A 23060-nucleotide genomic window follows, 5' to 3' on the forward strand; every position below is an offset into this window, starting at 1 on the left:
GGATTCCAGTGGGGATGAATTAATACTCTGTGAGGAAGAGGATGTACACAGTGAAAGGGGTGAGGAATCGGAGGATGAGGTCGACATTTTGCCTCTGTAGAGCCAGTTTGTGCAAGGAGAGATTGATAAAAGGTTTATATACATTGCTTATATTATTATCCAAATAATTTTTACAGGCTTTGCCGTGTGTGTGTTTGGTTTAGGGGTATGCTATCCTGTGCCACCAATATTGTGCATGTATTACATCTTGGCAAATTCCAGCACGTCCCATGTTGTTTGTGCCACACACTTGTGTCGCTTAGCTTAGTCATACAGCTACCTCATTGCACCTCTTTTTCTTCTTTGCATGATGTGCTGTTTGGGGCCTTTTATTTATATCTGCCCTCTTGTCTGACACTGCAGTGCCACTCCTAGATGGGCCAATTGTTTGTGTCACTTAGCTTAGCTTTACAGCTACCTCATTGCACCTATTTTACTTCTTTGCATGATGTGCTGTTTGGGGCCTAGTTTTTTTCAGTGCCATCCTGTCTACAACTGCAGTGCCACTCCTAGTGGGCCAGGTGTTTGTGCCGCACACTTGTGTCGCTTAGCTTAGTCATCCAGCTACCTCATTGCACCTCGTTTTCTTCTTTGCATCATGTGCTGTTTGGGGCCTATTTTTTTTAAATCTGCCATCCTGTCTGCCACTGCAGTGCCACTCCTAGATGGGCCAGGGGTTTGTGCCGCACACTTGTGTCGCTTAGCTTAGTCATACAGCCACCTTGGTGCAACCTTTTGGCCTAAAAACAATATTGTGAGGTGTTCAGAATAGACTGGAAATGACTGGAAATTAATGTTATTGAGGTTAATAATTCCGTAGGATCAAAATTACCCCCAAATTAGGTGATTTTATTTGTTTTTATGTTTTTTTAAAAAATCATCCAGATCCATAACCGAAACCAAAACATGAAAGTGTGCTTTTGGCAAAACCAAGCCAAAACCAAAATACGAGCGGGGAATTAGAACCAAAACCAAAACACGAAAAGTGCCCGCCGCACATCTCTACTTAGAACCAAAATAACCTTGATGGAAAACTGTCAAGTACAGTTTATTGTACTTTGCCATCTTACCACCTTCTGATCAGTTAGGCCTTCTCATTTCTGAGTGCTTGGGGCAATTGACAAGAAGATGTCCAGGCTCCCTGCAATAAAAGGTGAGGTTATTCTTAAACCTCCTCTCCCATTCTTCAGAAGTGAGGCATGATCTCCCAATGTACATACAGTAGGTTCTTCTGGAGATGAAAGGGAAGCCGAAGCAAGGGTCATATCTGTAATTTGAGTGACGGGTTTGTTACTTTTCCAGAGTTCCTGTCTTAATCTTGTCTTAATGTGTAATCCACATTGATACAGAGAAATATCAAATAATTTAAAGAAAACTGCAGCATTCTTGATGCTAATTTGTACTTTACTCATTCGATAACCCCTGCCAGAATGTAGTAAGAAGCGCCTCATTTTTCCAACAAAGCTCAGAGCAAGGCTTCTGAACTGTACTGCATACTGTGCTATGGACTGAAATCCTTACTTCAGATGCATTATAGCAGAGACTGCTGATGTTACTCGTCTGTGTTCATCAAAGGCCTTTTTAAAGTCATCCAAAAAATCTATGCAGTTGTGTAGCAGAGGATTAATTTTTTCCTATATAGGAGAAGACCAGGTCACAGCCTATCCGTATAACAGGGAAATAATATAAGCTACCTTCCATTTTGTTGAGAAGTTGGCAGATTGTAGTATAAATTGTGTGGAACACTGATTAAGGAAACTTTTGGGATTGCCAACAAATTACCGAGATGAGATGAGGCTCCAGCAGATCGCTACAGGAGGGGGAGTAGGTGAAACCAGTGAAGGCTGAATTGTGTTAATCTGTTACACAAAGGTTTGCTGCTGATCATGCTTAATCAGAGCCTAATCATTCTTTTGGTTTTCCACGCTATTAAGTAACTTTTTAGGAGACGGTTTACCAGCAGCATCTATATATACTGTCATGATTCTCACCAGCAAAATGGACACTCTCAGTACAGAAGGGATGGAGTAGACCCAGAACGGTGCAGAATCTAATGAATTAGTGGTCTTCACTAGGGACCCCTGCAAGGGAGTTTAGATTTCACTGCGCCCTGCCCACAGGTCATGGCCTTCTGACTGAATTCCCTGTGTACTGGCTATTGGCAGCCGCAGGCTGAGAGGTAGAGCTGGTCACCCTAAGACAGACTGGAATGTGGTGGACAGTCTAGGTTGGTAACTATGTGGGCAATGCATTACCAGAGAACAGACTGAAGTGGGTCAGGGGGAAACCAGAGTTGTAAACAAGCAGATACAGTATGCAGTACCAAAGGAGGAGGCAAAAGTATCTTCAACAGGCTGGGTCAGAAAACAAGTAAGTAGCAAGTAGGTCAAATAGGCAGAATGCTGGATTACGAGTATGAGCCTAATACTCGGGCAGTGATACATTCTGCCACAGCAGTTTAAATAGGTTGTAATATTCAAACTTGGCACTAGGATGATGTCAGTGTGATGTCAGCAGTCATATGACTGCTATTACAAAACTGGCAGAGAGATGGGCACCCCTGCCTACAGCACGCCAAAGTAGACCCACAGGGACAGCACCAACAGAGGTGGATGCCAGGTGGATTGAGGAGATTACTGTGTGTTGTAACTGCATCGTGCTTAGCACTTAACCTAGGAGACGCAGTTTATTGTGACTAAGCAACAGGCATTAGTGGCAGTAAAGTGCACTTCCCCAGGGCAATGCAGTTAGATATATAAGTGTGGGCACTTACCCCAGAAGCTACATCTTAACAGTGCTAACACTATCATTTTATAAACTTTTTTTGATTCAAAATGACCTCATTATCAAGAGTGAAGGGTTCCGTGCCTATATGAATAGCATGGGTTTAATAATGATGTCTCTCCCACAGTCAATGTCATAGTATGGTGTAACAATTGGGATACTGTCGCTGGTATCCTGATGTTTACGTAGTCACCATTAAATACATCTCGCAACAACATGAAATGTGTCCTTCTCCTTCTGCTTCTTCTCCTTCCCACATATCCACATTACCATACTAAAAATCTACATATTTGTTGCCACTATGAAGTATAAAAGGTATAAATTGAATTTAAGTGTGGTTGCATTCGTAAAAGAGTACAGGTTTACTATTCATTGGTAGAGATGTACTATAGTGTCACAGATCGTACCGCTATAGCACTTCCTGCTTTGCCTTATTACCGAGATAAAGCAGAAAGGTACGTCAACAAGATGTAAAAACATGTTGTCTGCTAGAGTGGCATGTGAAAACGTCCCCTTCCAGCGATCCCCGTTACATCGCACAGCGCATCAGCGCATCACTGTGTCTCTCTCCCGGCTGTCTCCTCTGGGCATGCGTGAGATCTTGTTACTCACATGAGATCTCCTTTGCAGTAACAGTCTGGCAGACACTACAGCTAAGGACAGCACTGTCCCTGCTGTGGTGTATGGGCAATGACACCTGCAGCAGTCAAAATCTGCAGGTGTCAGAATGGTCAGTGCCACATTCTTTTAGATAGAAGCGGTAATATAGCATAGCGTCCCTGCCATTTAGCCCACACCACCACTGTAATACATGGGGGAGAAGTGGTATCACGTATCACGCACATAACGTGCGCTGATACCACTTCTCCCCCATACCGATGATTAATACATCTACCCCATTGTCATCTATATAACAAAAAGGGAAATAAATATTTATCTCTTCTACTATAACAAATCCCAAACTGCCATGGATACAATTCTACTGTAATCCCATTAGGTACAATATATGAAGAAAAGAAATACTGTGTGAGATTAAACATCTTCAGTCATTAAGGTGCTAAGCAACTCTGTAACACTGAACATGTTAGTCAGACAGTCTAAAGTACTGAATGTCTCAGCCAACATATATTATACTGATTAATAAATAAATATAATAAAATGTAATGTTGAAAAAGCAGCAATCTATTTCTACCCATAGACATGATATCATATTGTACCACTAGAGGGCATGGTTTATCTAGAATTTGCTTTAAAAATAAACCTGCAAATCTAAAACAGTTGTTGTATACAGTAAATAGCTTCTCTTTATGGGGACCACGGATACACTAAAACTAGAGCCCCTTAGGGAACAATAGAGTTATTTACAGAGGACAAAATGCCAGCTCCACAGCGTCTACTTTATAAACAGGTGCCTAACCAAAACTTTGTGGGCCCCATAGCAACATATTGAAGGGGCCCCTGTCCCAATATTTTTCAAGAGACACTTCTCTGCAGTAGTTCTTCATTTTGTGCCCCATAATAGTGCCATAGCTAATTTTCTTAACCATAGTAGTGCCCTAGTTAATATTATGCCCCATAGTATTGCACTATGAACCATCATATAGATGTATTAACCTGGAAGTGATAAACCAGTTATATGTGCAAGGTGATAAAGGCACCAGCCAATCAGCTCCTAACTGTTAATTTACATATGGGAGCTGATTGGCTGGTGTGTTTATCACATTGCATTTATCACTGGTTTATCACTTCCTTATGCCTTCTGCGGGTTAATACATCTGCATAGTTTCCTAGTTTACATGATGTCACATTGTAAGTTTGCTCATTATGCTACACAGTATCCCCACACATTGTAGCAGAGGTATTAAGCCTGGAAAAGTGATAAAGCAGTGATGAGTGGAAGGTGATAACGCACAAGCCAATCGCCTCCTAACTGTCAGTTTACATATTGGAGCTGATTGGCTGGTGCGTTATCACCTTGCACTTATCACTGCTTTATCACTTCTCCAGGCTTAATACATCTGCCCCAAAATTACATATAGGTCCCCAGTCAGTGGCGTAAGTTCACCCCAGTCGCCCGGGAGGCATGATAAATGTTGGTGCCCCCCCCCCCCCCCTACATATATGTCAGTCATCACAATAAAATAGACATCAGCATACCTTTATAGCACATCTACAGTGCTCCCTCGCCCGATGGAGATGCTTCAGCGCAGCGGCATGACAATATATACAAAAAAATACACATGCCTCTTTCACTTAGACACACACACACACACACACACACACACACATATGCATCTTAACACACAAATGCCTCTTTCACTTAAACACACACATACCTCTCACTTAAGCACACATGTCTCTTTCACTTACACATGCCTCTTTCGCTTAAACACACACCACTTACAAACACACATGCCTCTTTTGCTCACACACACACACAAGCCTCTTTCACCTACACACATGCCTCCTTCACTTACACACACATGCCTCTTTCGCTTACACACACAGACATACTACTTTCACTTACACACACAATCTTTTGCTTACACACATGCCTCTTAACACACACATACTGTACCGCTTTCACTTAAACACACACACATGCCTCTTTTGCTTACACACACATGCCTATTTTACACACACACACACACACACACACACACACACACACACACACACACGCCTCTTAAACAAACATGCATCTTAACACACACATGCCTCTTTCACTTACACACACACACATGCCTCTTAAACAAACATGCTTCTTAACACACACATGCCTCTTTCACTTACACACACACACACACACACGCCTCTTAAACAAACATGCTTCTTAACACACACATGCCTCTTACGCTTACACACATACACATGCCTCTTAAACAAACATGCTTCTTAACACACACATGCCTCTTTCACTTACACACACACACACACACACACACACACACACACATGCCTCTTTCACTTACACATTCAATGCCTCTTTCGCTTAAGCACACACGCCTCTTTTGCATAAACACACACCTCTTTCACTTACACACACACGCCTCTCACTTAAGCACACCTCTTTCACCTACACACATGCCTCTTTTGCTTAAACACACGCCTATTTCACTTACACACATACACACACACACAATCTTTTGCTTACATACACATGCCTCTTTCACTTACACACACAATCTTTTGCTAACACACACATACCTTTTTCACTTACGCACATGCCTCTTAACACACACATGCCACTTTCACTTAAACACACACATGCCTCTTTCACTTACACACACACACACACACACACACATGCCTCTTAACACAGAGATGCCTCTTTCACTGACACACACACACACACACGCCTCTTTCACTTAAACACACACAGAGACAAGTCTCACTTAAACACACAACTTTCCTTAAAAAAACACAGACACACACCTCACTTAAAAACATGCACACACATAAACACAGTGCTGCCAACATTTATTAAAGTCACCCCCAGCACCAACCACCCACCACACACACACACACACACACACACACACACACACACACACACACACACACACACACACACTACACCCTGAGGCAGGAGCTGCTAGTGCCTACCTGTGGCTATCAGATTCAGCCTGGACAGAAGAAGAGTCAGAGAGAGCTTCCCCTGGCCAGCTCAATTGAAAAGGCCTGTAAGGATCTGTGTGCTGGAGCTCCCCCTAGCTGCAGCCAGTGCCAGCTCCCTGGAGATAGGAGGAAGCAGCTGCCATGTCACCAACACAGCTCTGCTCCTCCATCAGAAAAAAATAATGCAGCAGCGGTGATGGATCAGCGGGCTGTGGGAGACAATGAACGAGATGTGCCCCTTTCAGGTCAGGAGCCCAGCGGCAGCTGACTCCATTGCCTCCCACAGTTCCGCCACTGTCCCCAGTTCATATTATGCCGTATTACAGTGTCCCCTGTTCATACTGGGATCCGGTCTGAAGATCGACAGTGTCTAGGTCGACATTGTTTAGGTAGACCACTATAGGTCGACAGTCACTAGGTCGACATGGATGGAATGTCGACAGGGTTTCTAGGTCGACATGTGCTAGGTCGACATGTCTAAAGGTCGACATGAGTTTTTCACATTTTTTTTATTTTTTTTTATTTTTTCATACTTAACGATCCACATGGACTATGATTGGAACGGTAAAGTGTGCTGAGCGAAGCGGTAGCGGAGCGAAGGCACCATGCCCGAAGCATGGCGAGCGAAGCGAGCCATGCGAGGGGACGCGGTGCACTAATTTGGGATCCCGGTCACTCTACGAAGAAAACGACACCAAAAAAAAAAAAATCCTCACACATGTCGACCTAGAAACCCTGTCGACCTTCCATCCATGTCGCCCTAGTGACTGTCGACCTATAGTCATCGACCTAAACATTGTCGACCTAGACACTGTCGATTTGATGAACCACACCCGTTCATACTAGAGTGCCCTCTGGTTCATATTATGCCACACCATTGTGTCCCAATTTATATTATATTACACTATAGTGCCTCCGTTTCATATTTAAAGTGCCTCAGTTCTTATTATGTAACATTATAGTGCTCTCCACATTACAATGAGCAGATCAGATTATGACACATTACAGTGGCATCCAGTTCAAATTATGCCACATTACAGTACCCCTTATTATTACAACATCCACTACACACTCCTCTCACCGAAAATGTAATGTCACAAAATTCAGGATAGGTAATGGATCTAACCGAATTGCTTAAGAGGCAAATCTCTGAAATGCTATGTTATAACCTGGGTCCAGGCACCCCTAAGCCTCTGTGCCCCATAGCAATGGCACCCCTTGCACTCACCGTAGTTACGGCCATGTACCCAAAGTAGATTTAAAGGGGAATTCCATTTTTGCATGTCCAACAGAGCTATTCAATTGTTAGTCTTGTTAGCCTTGAGTGTTGTGGATGCCCACCATTTCTGCTCACACCCTCCTAAGGCGGCACGCAGAAGAGTGTGAAAAATCAGGTTGTTGGTCGTCCAAACGGCATTTTCCTTGTCAAACACAATTTAATAGCTCTGTCAGTCACCCATTACTTATCTGTACACAAAAAAACAAATGAATCCACCCCTTAGACTTGACCATGTGCACCTAAATTACCATTGCGTTGCATCACTTCAGGTCTAGCAATTATAGAGAAAGAAAGCATAGGTTATCAAGCATTGAAACTGATTGCACTTTTGGTTTGTTCTTTATTTTTGTTTTAATAGAAAACCTTGCACTGTGACAATTTTGTGTGGTATATTCAAACATTGCTTGGAGTGCCCTTGAAATTACAACTATGCTTCTCTGCTGAACTAGTCCTCTAAATGTACAGAACTAGTCCTGGTGCTTCACAGCCTTCTGCAGAGAAGTGTCTTATAATACACAGATCTGTGTAAAACTCTGCTATTTTCATTGGAGTATGAAGTTGCTGCGTTCTGCTGTAAATACATAGAGACAGAGAAGAGGCTGCGGGAGCCCTGCCTCCATCTGGCAATCAGAAACAGCCTGGAGCTGGGGGTGTAGCCACACCCCAGTCAGTATCACTGCATTGAAAACAGTATCAAGTAACAGTAACAAATCTACGTGAAAAATGTATGTGATAGAGTAGGACTTGCAGTGAAATGGGGTCCCGTCATGTGGGCTGCAAGTTTAAATGCATTGTACATTTCATGAACTAAAACCCCATTATATATCCAGCTATGTATTAAAGTGAATGAGGTTACTGAGGAGAGTGCTGGGTTCTCTGTATACAGTATGTATATACAGATGACGCCACGCTACTCGTGGCGCCGAGGGCATCTCTGTCCGTGACAGAGATGCGTCCCATTCACTAGAATAGGAGAGCATCGCTGTACACTCCCGGCGGGGCTAGGCGGACGGATCGCCTAGTCACGCCAGGAGTGCATGCCTGCGATGGAGCCGCACAGGATGAGTGTGCCTCCATATATACATTTTAAAATGGCTGGCCACAAACTATGTGACTTTAGATACTTTGGCATAGATCACGTACCACTCACATTGCGGGGAGGAGACAGGGCTAAATGTTTGCTCGAGAAGGAATCAAGATGGATCATGAGGTTGAATACGCTTGCTCCTTTTGGTCTTAATGATAAGATCAATTGGAATGCAGTATAATCATGTTACAAGTGGGTGTAGGGCTTGATTGTAGGCTTGAGTGTCTTAGCTTCACGGTAATTGGGGGTGTATCTTCTTTAATAGATTGGGTATGGCCTTCTTTGGTTAGGTGGTGCCGTTCTCTGTATATGGGAACTGCATTCAATAATAGCTGGAATATTTAATAGATAGTTGTGTTAGGTTTGCAGTGGTCTACATTGAGTAGTGGTATTATGTTACTAACTATCTTTGGTGCAGAACATCTTAATTGTTTGTTTATGTTTTTTTAATATATTTCATTTGTTTGTTGTTTTAAGCTATGTTTTGTTTTTGTCTTTGGTCCCTGCCAGGCTTTAGCTGCAAGCCCTGTGGGAACCGGTTCTGGAGCTGTAACACCGGGCACTTCCTGCTGTGTAGACAGTGGGGCTGGTGACGCGCAAGCTGTGCATTGCCATGGCAACATGACGTCGGGAGCGGAAACGGAAGTGAACGCGGCGGCCATGAACGGGAGCCAGGGGGATGGCGGCGGAGTTCGGCGGACCTATACAGGTATTTAAATGTATGTTTGTTTGTGTCATTCTTATATTGTATGGTACTGAGGACAGAGCTGTAGCTCTGATACGTGCATCTACCTGTAATACAAGTTATGTTGCTTCATTCAATCTGTCTCCAGTGCCGTGATTTTTGAGAAATATATATATATTAATATATATTTTATTATTATTTTTATTTGTGGGGGGGGGGGGGGGGGTCACTGCCTATTTTGTCAGTCCCGGGCCCCAACAATTTTTGATGGCAGCCCTAAGTACAGAAATTAGATATGGTAGGAGAGAATGAAAAATCCAGGGTTAAAGAGGGATAGCGGCTATGGGGCTGATTTATTACCATCTGCATCTGAGGATGCGGATGTGATCAAATCAACCCAATCCGCAATGCAATTATTGAATACATTGTAAGGATGTATCAATAATCGCATGCCAGGACACAGCTTGTGAGAAAGAACTGTCCCTGTGAATGCACTCCACAGCATTATCAGTATCGCCAACATCACCACCGATACCACCGCCACCGAGCACTCCTCCCATTGTGATTACCTACCTGCCGTGACCCCCCCCCCCCCAGAGGTCTGCAGAGGTACTGCATGCCAGACATTATAAATGGCAGAGTCCCTTTAAGGAGCTAATTCCAGATACTCCACGAGGCACGAATACAGATTCTCCTCTTCAGATGGGGTAACAACCAGCTTTGAAATATAGGACAGGCAAACACAGAAGGCACTGCGCTGGCAGCAGACACCCCATGAACCCCTGGCAAGTTGGGAATCACAGACAAGAAAGCAATCTGTGGCACATCAGGTAAGACGGCCCCAGTCCGTCCCCCGGGCTAAACAGGAATCTGTGACCGCTCAGGCATGGCAGACCACAGTGACCTCTCGGGCACTGCAGGCATTGTCTGGAGCTCGGGAATGATAGGCATCAGCTGGACCTCTGGCATGACAGGCATCAGCTGGACCTCAGGCACAACAGGCATCTTCTGGACCTCGGGCACACCAGAAGCCTTGGATTACTGGGCAATTCTAAAAGAATATATATACACAAAATGGTGACCAGCAGGGTGGCAACCTCCCTATGCCTGAAGGCCAGGCAATCATGTCCTCATGCCATGAGGCAAGGGCAATCATGTCCTCATGTCCTGAGGCAAGGGCAATGACATCCTCAAGCTGTGAGGAAAGGCAATAATGCCCTCATGCTGTGAGGCAAGGGTAATAACACCTTCATGCCATGAGGCAAGGGCAATAACTCCCTCATGCTGTAAGGCAAGGGCAATAACACCCTCATGCCATGAGGCAAGGGCAGTGGCGTCCACATACCCAGAGGTGAGGGCAGACAGAGCCTCATGCCCAAAGGCCAGGGCAGACAGAACCTCATAACCAAAGGCAAAGGCAGACAGAACCTCATGCCCAAAGGCAAGGGCAGTAGCATCCTCAAACCACAAGGCCAGGGCAGCAGCATCCTCAGGCTGTGAGGTCAGGGCAATAATGGACTCTGTACCCTGGGGCATTGCCACTTGAGACCTCTCTTGGGGCTTTGCCACTCGAAACCCCTCCTGGGGCTTTGACACTTGAGACCCTTCCTGGATCTATGGCTATGGTGACCCTACCTGGAGCTATGGCAATGGTAACACTTCCTGGATCTTTGACATCAGACTCCCCTCCCATGGTTGACACCTAATATTCCCCTCCTGGGGTCAGCACCTGGAACTCCCCTCCTGGGGTCAGCATCTGAGACTCCCCACCTGGGTTTAGCACTTGAGACTCCCCATCTGGGGTCAGCACCCAACACTCCCCACCTGTGGTTGGCACCTCGCACACCCCCTCTGGAGTCTGGACATTGGCTTCCCCTCCTGGGATCAAGTTATAGGCAGCAACATCAGCTACCCCTCCTGGGGTCAAGTCATCAGTAAAGGCATCGGCCTTCCCTCCTGGGTACACACCATTGGCAAAGGAATCGGCATCACTTCCCGAGGACAGTCCATCGGAAAAGGCATCGGATATCCCTCCTGAGATCAGAACATCATCAAAAATATCGGACACCCCTCTTGGGGTCAGAATATTGTCAGAAACATCGGACACCCCTTCTGGGTCAGGACATGGTAGAAACACCAGAAAATACACCAAGGGCAGCAAAGAAGGCATCAGCTGACTATAAAGCTGGGTGGTTAGCTTTCAAGTCAAAGGTCTGGGGATCACCTTGGAGCAGTGAGATAACAATTCCCACATACTGGGACTCGAAACCAGATGACAATGGGCGAAGCTTGAAGAACTGTTTGCAGCTCTCCTGGAAATGAAAGGACTGCCTCCAGCCCTCTAAGAATCGATCTGGAAGATAAAGTTTCAGTTGCTTTTTAATTCCCTTAACCGGAGCCCTTCCTGGGAGGTAACTGTTGCATCAGGTTCAGGATCTGCCTTGCCAGGACTTGAGTTGGATCTTCCAAAACAGGACCCATCTGGACAATATCTTACAGGCAAGAAAATAGGATCCACAGATTCTACTCCCAGCAAGTCTTTTGGCCAGTTATAATGTTAGGACTCACCTGCCTTGATGAATGGCAGGTGGATTACTAGACAAGGATAAATTCAGGAGTAGAACAGAAAACCAGTACAGGGATATTTGTATCAAATAAATCTGTATTAAACAAAGAATCCATCAGTCCATAACAATGGTAACTTGCAGATGTAAAACAGGGTAGAATGCTATTGCAAGTTAAACTCCACATGAAAGCATAATATTGCAGCAAAGTACACTTAACAGTCTTTGGTACAGATACAGGAGTCTTTGGTATAGGTGTGGAGGGGAGACAAACAAAGCAGGGAATTCAGGAAACCAGACTTGAAGCTGGATACAGACAAGAATCTCAGGACCAAGTATAAGAATCAGGTTTGAAAGTGGATACAGGCAAGATGCACAGGAACAGGTAACAAGGATCAGGTAATATGACCAAGGCTTGAAACTGGCTAGAAGCCAACAGAAGCTATAACTGTCCCTGAGGCCCAGGGCTGACTAACTTTTACAATAAAGCAGGGCCAATTACTGCAGCACACAAGGACAGGCCCCTAACCACAATGTGCTGCAGCTGGAGAATTGTAATAAAAGATGAGCATGTTTTAGCTGATTAGACCAGCTAGGACTGCTCTCAGACAACAGCACCTCTGGCAGACAAGAAACATAACAGCAGCACTTCTGGCAGCTCAGAGGTACTGCACGCTGGACAATATTAATGGCCGAGTCTTGACAGTGTGCAAATGCTAGAAGTTTCAGAGAAACAATTCCCAAGCTAGTTGCAATAGTGACATGGGACATCTGTATATTATTGCTACTATGGAGTAATGGCAATGAGAATAATTACTGGTACATAGCTATACCAGGATACAATTTATTTAGAAAGGACATAATGGGAAGAATTGCAGGAGGGGTAGCAATGTATGAAAAAAGAATATATAAATGCTACTTTGATACAAAATATTGAAGGAAAACCTGGGGGAGAAGTACACTATTCGCACTATGGTGATCTATAGACCACCAGGCCATGGGCAGGAATTGGACAGGAACATATTGCTGGACATCATTAAAATGACTTTAAAGGGAGAGGTCATAATCATGGGGAAAAAAATCTACCTGATATATTTTGAGGGGTCTTTTGCAAATTCAACTACAATTGGAAAATTTCTAAATTCCTTGCAGGGAGCATCCCTCAAGCAATTGGTTAGGGAGCACACTCGCAAATACGCAATATTAGATTTAATACTCACAAATGGTGATAGGATATCAGACAAATATGTTGGTGAGATCCCAGAATCCAGTTACCATCAAGCAGAATGGTTTAATATAAAGACAGGGTCCAACTCATGCCAAACAAAAACAAAGGTGTTGGATTTTAGGAAGGTTGACATTGCAAAAAGGGGAGATGTTTAAGCAATTCATTGGCGGATTGGAGGAACCTGAAAGGACTGCAGGAGAGGTGGAAAAAACTAAAATGTGCAATACTAAAAGCAACAGACTTTTGTATCAAAAGGGTTAGGAAAAGCACCAGCAAAAGAAAGCCAGTGTGGTTTACAAAAGGAAATATAAGCAGACTCAAAATAATAATGACAAAGAGGTGTATCTTGCCAGATGGAAGGAGGCAAAGTAGGTGATCAGGCGTGCAAAGGCTGAAGCTAAGGAGAAAATGGCCCAGTCAGTAGATAAAAGGGGCAAAACATTTTTTAAGTATTCATATACTGTATAAGTGAAAGGAGAAAATCAAATTGAGGAATAATAAGACTTAAGACAGAGTAAGAATTTGGTTGAGGAAGAAAAGGCAATAGCAGATCATAAAACAACAATAATGTTTGCTCAGTATTCACCTCAGAAGAGAATGGGCCACAGTTAAGTTGCAAGGACATTTATAAAAATAATGCAGATAAAACTCGAACTCTTAAAACTGAAAGTAGATAATCAATGGAGCCAGATGTGATACATTGAAGGACACTAAAAGAGCTTTCAGATGTGCTGGTAGCACCATTCACAGAATTATTCAACCAGTCATTAGCTACAGGTGCAATTGCAGAGGACTGGAAAAGAGCAAATGTAGTACCATTGCACAAAAGTGGAAGCAAGATCATGAAGCCTGCAATGCTGTCAGGGGTGAGTTGGGGCTGTTCTCCCCTACCCCATAGACTAACCCTAATCCTCCCCATGGGTGCCTAACCCTAACCACCATCCACACAGTATAACCCTAACCTTTCATGGTCCCCCAGCCTAACCCTAAACTCCCTGGGGAACGGCTAAACTAATCCTTCCGGCCCTATACCTAACCCAGGCGCTATACTTACATAGGTCAGGGTGCCAGCTGTCAGGATTCTCACATCAGTATCCTAACCATTTTGGGATTCTGGCACCAGCATTGTAATGGGTGTCAGGATTCCGGCATTAGTATTCCAACAGTGGGCAAATTAGCCGCATCCTGGAATAGCACAGCTCCCAGCACACACTGTACTTAGGCCCATCATTTGAAGGTTCACTAGCTATTACAAGTTTATCTTTGCCTCCCTCTCTTTGTCCCCATACATCCATGTTTCTTTCTCTTATCCCACTTCTCTCTTCCCACTGTCTATCTCTTTGTTGGGATGTACTAATAGGAAAATGTGGTAAAACCCCAATTTTCTGGAGTTTTACCACATTTCCATATGTTCTAAGCCCATGCTTCAAAGCGGAGGGTAGCGCCAGCTATTGCTGGCATTACCCTATAAAAGCCTATGAGCTTTTTTCCACATCGTTACTGAGAGGGATATGATTGGGTATGTTAGTACATATGCAATTAGTAACAATGGCCCTCATTCCGAGTTGTTCGCTCGCAAGGCGATTTTAGCAGAGTTACACACGCTAAGCCGCCGCCTACTGGGAGTGAATCTTAGCTTCTTAAAATTGCGAACGATGTATTCGCAATATTGCGATTACAAACTACTTAGCAGTTTCAGAGTAGCTTCAGACTTACTCGGCATCTGCGATCAGTTCAGTGCTTGTCGTTCCTGGTTTGACGTCACAAACACACCCAGCGTTCGCCCAGACACTCCTCCGTTTCTCCAGCCACTCCTGCGTTTTTCCCGGAAACGGTAGCGTTTTCATCCACACGCCCATAAAACGCCGTGTTTCCGCCCAGTAACACCCATTTCCTGTCAATCACATTACGTTCGCCGGAGCGAAGAAAAAGCCGTGAGTAAAAAAACTATCTTCATAGCAAAATTACTTGGCGCAGTCGCAGTGCGAACATTGCGCATGCGTACTAAGCAGAAAAACGCTGCGATGCGAAGAAAATTACCGAGCGAACTACTCGGAATGAGGGCCAATGTTAGTACATATACAATTAGTAACAATGCAACAAGTGGCGAGATGTACCGCATATGTCTACGCTCAGACCTGCCCCACTCCGTATCTGTAACACAATCAGAGCATGAGTGTGGCCTGTTCCTGGGGCTCTGAATAAATGCATGGAGACCAGATGATAGGGCATAAGAACCTGCACTCAGTGATGCCACTTTAGCATCTTGTGCTCAGGTTTCTTCTATGTTTCTGATTGGACAGTGAGCACTGCTGGAGACTCCTATCCTATTGTTTCGGCAGCACTGTGTGTAGGTGGTAGAAAACTGAGACTATTGTGAATCAATGGGAGGAATGTTGTGTGTACTGCACTGACAGCTGTGTGGCATTAACATCCCTGCAGCGGGAACGGGTGGGTGTTGTGCCAACTCGGGACCTTCTCTCTTCCAGAGGAAAGTGGTGGATTTTGGCATAATGTGAAATGTGGGAACTATTGTTTGAAAGTTTTATTTTATCCTATGGGATAGCTATATTTTCATTGATCAACTCAATCCCAGGAATCCCGGGATTGACATTATCAAATGTCATGAAGGCATGGAGTAGCTGCAACACTGCAGACCTGCTTTCACTGACAGATAGAAAGTAGCCCCCCGCCTGGTAAATCTGAGGCTGCCATGCATAATGGGCATCACTCTGAGGCATAATGTGTATGGGTCATTATGGTGTATAGAATAATGTGTAAGGGGCATTACAGTGTGGTACATAATGTGTAAGGGGCATTACGGTGTGTGGCATAATCTGTAAGGCGCATTACAGTTTTGTACATAATGTGTGAGGGGCATTACGGTGTGGTACATAATGTGTAAGGGGCATTACAGTGTGTGGCATAATCTGTAAGGGGTATTCCTATAGGGAGGAAAAATGACAAATAATGTAAGGGGCATGAATCAGAAATGACAATACACAGTAGTGCTATGAATTGTTTGAGGGAGGGGACCCCAAATCAGTATCTTGCCTAGGGCCCCATGAGGTCTAAATCCAGCTCTGCTTAGACCAGTGCTAAAGTATCAAGGGTACTATAATGGAAAACAATGATGAGGAAAGGCATTTAGGAGTCACTATTTCAAATGAATTTAAGGCAGGGAATCAATGCAACAAAGCAATAAGAAAGGCATGTCAAATGCGTGGTTGCATAGGGAGAGGAATCAGTAGGAGGAAAAAAGAAGTAATAATGCCACTGTATAGGTCACTGGTACAGTCTCATCTGGAATACTGTGTTCAGTACTGGGCCATATCTTCAGAAGGATATACTGTAAATACATGAGAGAGCCTACAAAGATGGTCAACTAAAATGGTGTATGGCCTACAGCACGACTTATCCAGAAATACTAAAAGTTCTTAATATGTATATATTGGAGCAGAGAAGGGAAAGGGGGGACATGGTAGAAACTTTCAGCTATACAAAGGGTTTTAACAAGGTACAGGAGGAAACATTCTTCAAAGGAAGAGGAGTATTAGAATTCAAGGACATACACTGAAACTGGAGGGAGGGAGGTTTAAGGTACATTTATGGAAAAACTACTTCACAGAAAGGGTAGTGTACAAGTGTAATAGCCTCCCATCAGAGGTGGTAGATTCTAAGACAGTTGAGCAATTTAAACATGCTTAGGATAGGCATATGAATAGCATTACATAGACCTAAGGATCAAATAGGGTTAAGGTTATCTAAAGGATAATTAAAAGGAGCAGACTAGATGGACCATCAAATTCTATGTTTCTATATGTGAAGCCCTACTTACTGCTCTGGGCACAGCAATCCGTGGTTAGCACTGTGGCTAACTGAATCTGCCCATGAATGTTTTTTTAAAGGGTATACAGTAGTTTAGCAGCATCTTTACAGAATTTTTAGGTGTGTAGTCACATGACTGTATCTGGGAAATATGAATAAGAATACTGAAACTGTGTTAGTTAGTACAGTGCTGGTTATTGTGTGGTGCCACCGCGTGTGTATGTGTGTGTTAAATGCTACATGCATGTATATGTATGTGTGTGTGTCAGGTGCTGCGTGTGTATATGTGTGTCAGGTGCTGTGTGTTTATATTAGTGTGTCTGATGCTGCGTGTGTTTTTATCATCTGCCGTGTGTGTGTGTCAGGTGTTGCGCGTGTATATGTGTGCTGAAGGGAAATGTAGGGGTGGGATTTGCAACCCCCCCCCCCTCTCTGTTTGTCTGTGACCTCTCCCCCTTTCCAGCACCTGATACATAATTATCTCCAGGAATGATCAAGCAACTTCCATTGTTTGTCTGCTTGTGTGCGAGAAGCATTGAATGGGAGCAGTATTTGAAAGGCATGCTGTTCCTTGTAGTGCCAATGGGAGATCCTGTGGGTGTCTCCTGGGTAAGTTAGCTCTCTGTCTGGATGTGTTTTAGTAATAGCCTTTATCATGAGGCCTACTGTGACAAATTACATGGCCATATGTGGGCACTGCTATCATGTAGTGTTAGGACTGCTGACATGGGAGAAGCCTTGAAAGTGGCTCAGCAGCTTAAACATGTGTTTGCAAACTTGTGTAAACTAATTCTCTGAATTTCTATTACCAGATAGGTTCAGGTATGGTTACAGGTAATTATTATTGTGCTGAAGGGAAATGTAGGGGTGTGATTTGCAACCCCCCCCCCTCTCTGTTTGTCTGTGACCCCTCCCCCTTTTCAGGACCTGATACATAATTATCTCCAGGAATGATCGAGCAACTTCCATTGTTTGTCTGCTTATGTGTGTTAGTGTCAGGTGTTGCGCTTGTATATGTGTGTGTGAGTGTCAGGTGCTGCGCGTGTATATGAGTGTGTCTGGTGCTGTGCGTGTATATGTATGTGTGTGTCAGGTGAGGCATGTGTATATGTGTGTGTCAGGTGCGGCGTGTATATATGAGTGTGTGTCAGGTGCTGCGCGTGTATATGTGTGTATGAGTGCCAGGTGCTGTGTATGTATATGTGTGTGTATGTGTGTGTGTTAGGTGCAGCTTGTGTATATGTATTTCAGGTGCTGCGTGTTTATATTGTTGTGTATGATGCTACATGTGTATATGTCAGCTGCCGCATGTGTGTGTGTCAGGTGCTGCACGCGTATATGTGTGTGTGTGTCAGGTGTTGCACGCGTATATGCTTGTATGTGTTTGTGTCAGGTGCTACACGTGTATATGTGTATGTGTCAGGTGCATGCGTATATTTGTGTGTGTGTGTCAGGTGCTGCACACATATATGTGTGTGTGTGCGTGTGTGTCAGGTGTCGTGCGCGTACGTGTGTACAGCATACAGGGTCTCAAACAATGCCCAGGCCACATGCTCCGGAGGGGGAGGGGACTGCAGCTCAAGTGGATGCCAATCAAAGCCTCAATTTCAAATTGTATCTGAAAGATCAGCCCAGGACCTAAGGGCAGACACATCAGTTGGAGCTCAATTGTTGATCAGATCACATCTAAGGGATATAAGGGGGGTACTCACAGAATGATATTCTAAGCAATCTGACTAGATTGCTTAGAATTTGAGCATTATCGCTCCATGTGTACCCCCTACAACAATAGCGATGCGCAGCCCTGCGCATCGCTATCGCTGGTGCTAGATTGGCCTGCATGCAGGCCAATCTAGCGGGTCGCTCACTTCACCCGCTGGGTGAAATGAGCGGCCCCCCGTCTCCCCCCGCACGCTCAGCAGAGATCGCGCTGTGCTGAGCGGCGGGAGAGATGTGTGCTGAGCGGTTCGCTCAGCACACATCTCTCCCGCATCGGCCCGTCTATATGGGGGGAAGGTGGGAAGACACCCTATCCAGCACACACACCTCTCCCCTTCTTCCCATCCCAGCTCTCTCTGTAGAATGCAGCTCTGCACCCAGAGAGAGGGAAAGACCAGCGGGCTGATCACTGCACTGCTCACTATTTGGCCAGGAGTTTAGTCCATTGCTATTTCTTCAATTGCTGTGTACCTGTAGCCCAGCCCTCCCTGATGTTGTGCCGGAGAATCAGCACTTCCTTCCCCTGCTGGAGAGAGAGCCCGAGGCAGAGACTTGCCCTTTCCGCAGCTTGGCTAACCCCAGTACCTCAGCGCTGGCCAAGCGGCAGTCTACAAAGTGGACCGGTACTGGGTTCTGGCCGCAGCAGCCGCGGCTGCAGCCGGATCAGGGAGGCCTGCAGGGTCAGTGCTGGGCAGCACTTCCACCGCTGCTGTCACCTCTGTTCTGCGCATGTACACCCGTCCCTACAGCACTCACAACTACAGCTCCTTCCTGCCCTACACCACTGATCTCACACTCTTCTCTAAGACGGTGCCAGCCTCTGCCTCAATCACTCTCTATCTATCTATCTATCTATCTATCTATCGCCCTCATTCCGAGTTGTTCGCTCGCTAGCTGCTTTTAGCAGCATTGCACACACTAAAACAAAAAGATGTAAAGATGGCGCTTTAGTTCAAAGGTGCTGCAATCCGCCAGCCGGGATGGTCCACTAAATCCCAAAAAGTCACAGTTTATACAATCAAAATTTGCTGTGGTGCGCTCCCTGGGTTGCTCGGGCGATGGACAATCTTCAAACTCGTTCAGCTCCGGTAAATGTATTCCTAATTCAACCCAGATTTTCCACTCCGATTCATATGATTTTACCCAAAAGATAAAAAGGAAAGCGATATAGTGAAGTATTGTCAGATTCTACTTTAATTCTATAGATGGGATTACTTTAATTAATGGAATCCCAAAGGTGGAGCGGACCTACGTACCAGATTATATGGGGTGTAAGTAGTGCCCACCCAAATAACCTGTAGTGTCGCTTCCACTGCTCTCAATCAGTTTTCCTCAGATATTCTCCACCTGTTCACCTCTCCATTCAGAGTTCAATCCCCCAAGGTAGAAAGAGAACAGCAGTATATAGTGAAGTATTGTTTGCTTTAATGTACAAATGTTTTTATTTAAAGTGCAATCAAAGTTCCTTTTAAAACATGTGTTGTCCAAGTGCAAAGTTTCGCAAGAATAAAATAAATGATAAAATAGCAATCCACCACAGATTAGTGGACCCACGTACCAGAGTTGTTGGGGTGTATCAATGTCCACCCAAAAGCGCCTTTAATATTGCTCCCCGGGGTATACAGCAATCATCAGCGAATTTCCTCTGGATATCGTGGGTACCTCCAACCAGTCACCAACGCGTTTCTGCCCTACATGGGCCTTTTTCAAGACACACCTTGAAAAAGGCCCAGGTAGGGCAGAAACGCGTTGGTGACTGGTTGGAGGTACCCACGATATCCAGAGGAAATTCGCTGATGATTGCTGTATACCCCGGGGAGCAATATTAAAGGCGCTTTTGGGTGGACATTGATACACCCCAACAACTCTGGTACGTGGGTCCACTAATCTGTGGTGGATTGCTATTTTATCATTTATTTTATTCTTGCGAAACTTTGCACTTGGACAACACATGTTTTAAAAGGAACTTTGATTGCACTTTAAATAAAAACATTTGTACATTAAAGCAAACAATACTTCACTATATACTGCTGTTCTCTTTCTACCTTGGGGGATTGAACTCTGAATGGAGAGGTGAACAGGTGGAGAATATCTGAGGAAAACTGATTGAGAGCAGTGGAAGCGACACTACAGGTTATTTGGGTGGGCACTACTGACACCCCATATAATCTGGTACGTAGGTCCGCTCCACCTTTGGGATTCCATTAATTAAAGTAATCCCATCTATAGAATTAAAGTAGAATCTGACAATACTTCACTATATCGCTTTCCTTTTTATCTTTTGGGTAAAATCATATGAATCGGAGTGGAAAATCTGGGTTGAATTAGGAATACATTTACCGGAGCTGAACGAGTTTGAAGATTGTCCATCGCCCGAGCAACCCAGGGAGCGCACCACAGCAAATTTTGATTGTATAAGCATTGCACACACTAGCCCACCGCCCTCTGGGAGTGTATCTTAGCATAGCAGAATGTAGCTCCAGACCTACTCACAGATTGCGATCAGCTCAGTCCATTTAGTTCCTGGTTTGACGTCACAAACACGCCCTGCGTTCAGCCAGCCACTCCCCCTTTTCTCCAGACAGTCCCGCGTTTTTCCCTGACACGCCTGCGTTTTTTGCAAACGCCAGGAAAACGCTGAGTTGCCGCCCAGAAAACGCCCCATTCCTGTCAATCATTTACCAAACAGCAGTGAGACTGAAAAGTGCCACAGGATCCACAGCAAAACTGCTAAGTTTTGTGTTAAATGACTAAGCGCAATTTGCAACAAATCGCAGCATAGCGAAAATCGGCAACGAGCGAACAACTCGGAATGACCCCCCATATAAGAGATTATACAAAATGATGCTAATGCTATGAGTAGGGTCCCATCAAAACCATCAGGTCTATGTATTTTCCATCCCATTCACATGTGTACCAGGTGAGGTAGCCATGTTGGGCACACTACGAAGGTTACACTACAGGAGTTAAGCCATAGAAGGACCTGGGGCACATATGCAAAAACTGGCATGCATGAATTCCTTTGATTTACCCTGTATGAAGAACCTGCACACATGTTAGCAATACGAATTACACAGTTACAGAAAATGGAGGGGTGCAAGTACAATTTTACAAAAACACACTCACACAGTCTTATTCACCTTACACCCTTTAGTACCCCTGATTCATATTACACCCCATAGTAGTGCTCCTTATACACATTATGCTACACAGTAGTACCACTCATACACAATGCCCACAGTGGTGCCCCTTATATACATAATGGGGGTCATTCCGAGTTGTTCGCTCTGTATTTTTTTCTCGCAACGGAGCGATTAGTCGCTAATGTGCATGCGCAATGTCCGCAGTGCGACTGCGCCAAGTAAATTTGCTATGCAGTTTGGTATTTTACTCACGGCATTACGAGGTTTTTTCTTCGTTCTGGTGATCGTAATGTGATTGACAGGAAGTGGGTGTTTCTGAGCGGAAACTGGACGTTTTATGGGTGTGTGCGAAAAAACGCTACAGTTTCTGGGAAAAACGCGGGAGTGGCTGGAGAAACGGAGGAGTTTCTGGGCGAACGCTGGGTGTGTTTGTGACGTCAAACCAGGAACGACAAGCACTGAACTGATCGCACTGGCAGAGTAAGTCTCGAGCTACTCAGAAACTGCACAGAGAAGTATTTTCGCAATATTGCGAATCTTTCGTTCGCAATTTTGATAAGCTAAGATTCACTCCCAGTAGGCGGCGGCTTAGCGTGTGCAAAGCTGCTAAAAGCAGCTTGCGAGCGAACAACTCTGAATGACCCCCTATGTCCACAGTAGTAGTGCCACATATAATGGCCACAGTAGCAGTGCCCCTTATATACATAAAGCCCACAGTAGTTGTGCTCCTTACACATCCCCACAGTAGTAGTGCCCCTTACACATAACACCAACAATAGTACTGCCACACATAATGCCCACATTAGTAGTGCCCATTATATATACTATCCACAGTAGTAGTGACACACATAATACCCACAGTAGTAGTGCCCCTTAGACATTTGTCCACAGTAGTAGTGGCACACATAATGCAAACAGTAGTAGTATCTCTTACATATAACATCCACAGTAGTTCCACACTTAATGCCCACAGTAGATGTTCCCCTTACACACAATGCACACAGTAGAAGGGTCCCTTACACATAATGCACACAGTAGTAATGCCACATATAATGCCCACAGTAGTAGTGCCACACATAATACACA

At 44.7% G+C, this 23060-nt stretch overlaps 1 protein-coding gene across 2 annotated transcripts in view; it reads left to right on the forward strand.

Annotated features, from left to right (window-relative positions):
- CAMK1G (calcium/calmodulin dependent protein kinase IG) overlaps window positions 1-23060 on the forward strand; it is a 439226-nt gene that overhangs the window by 201346 nt on the left and 214820 nt on the right. For both annotated transcript variants that reach the window (XM_063955332.1, XM_063955333.1), the window contains exon 2: window positions 9318-9516. The gene's annotated coding sequence lies outside the window, so the exon portion shown is untranslated. The remainder of the gene's footprint in view (window positions 1-9317; window positions 9517-23060) is intronic.

The sequence above is a fragment of the Pseudophryne corroboree genome, chromosome 2 (assembly GCF_028390025.1).
Source record: "Pseudophryne corroboree isolate aPseCor3 chromosome 2, aPseCor3.hap2, whole genome shotgun sequence".
Taxonomy (NCBI): Eukaryota; Metazoa; Chordata; class Amphibia; order Anura; family Myobatrachidae; genus Pseudophryne; species Pseudophryne corroboree.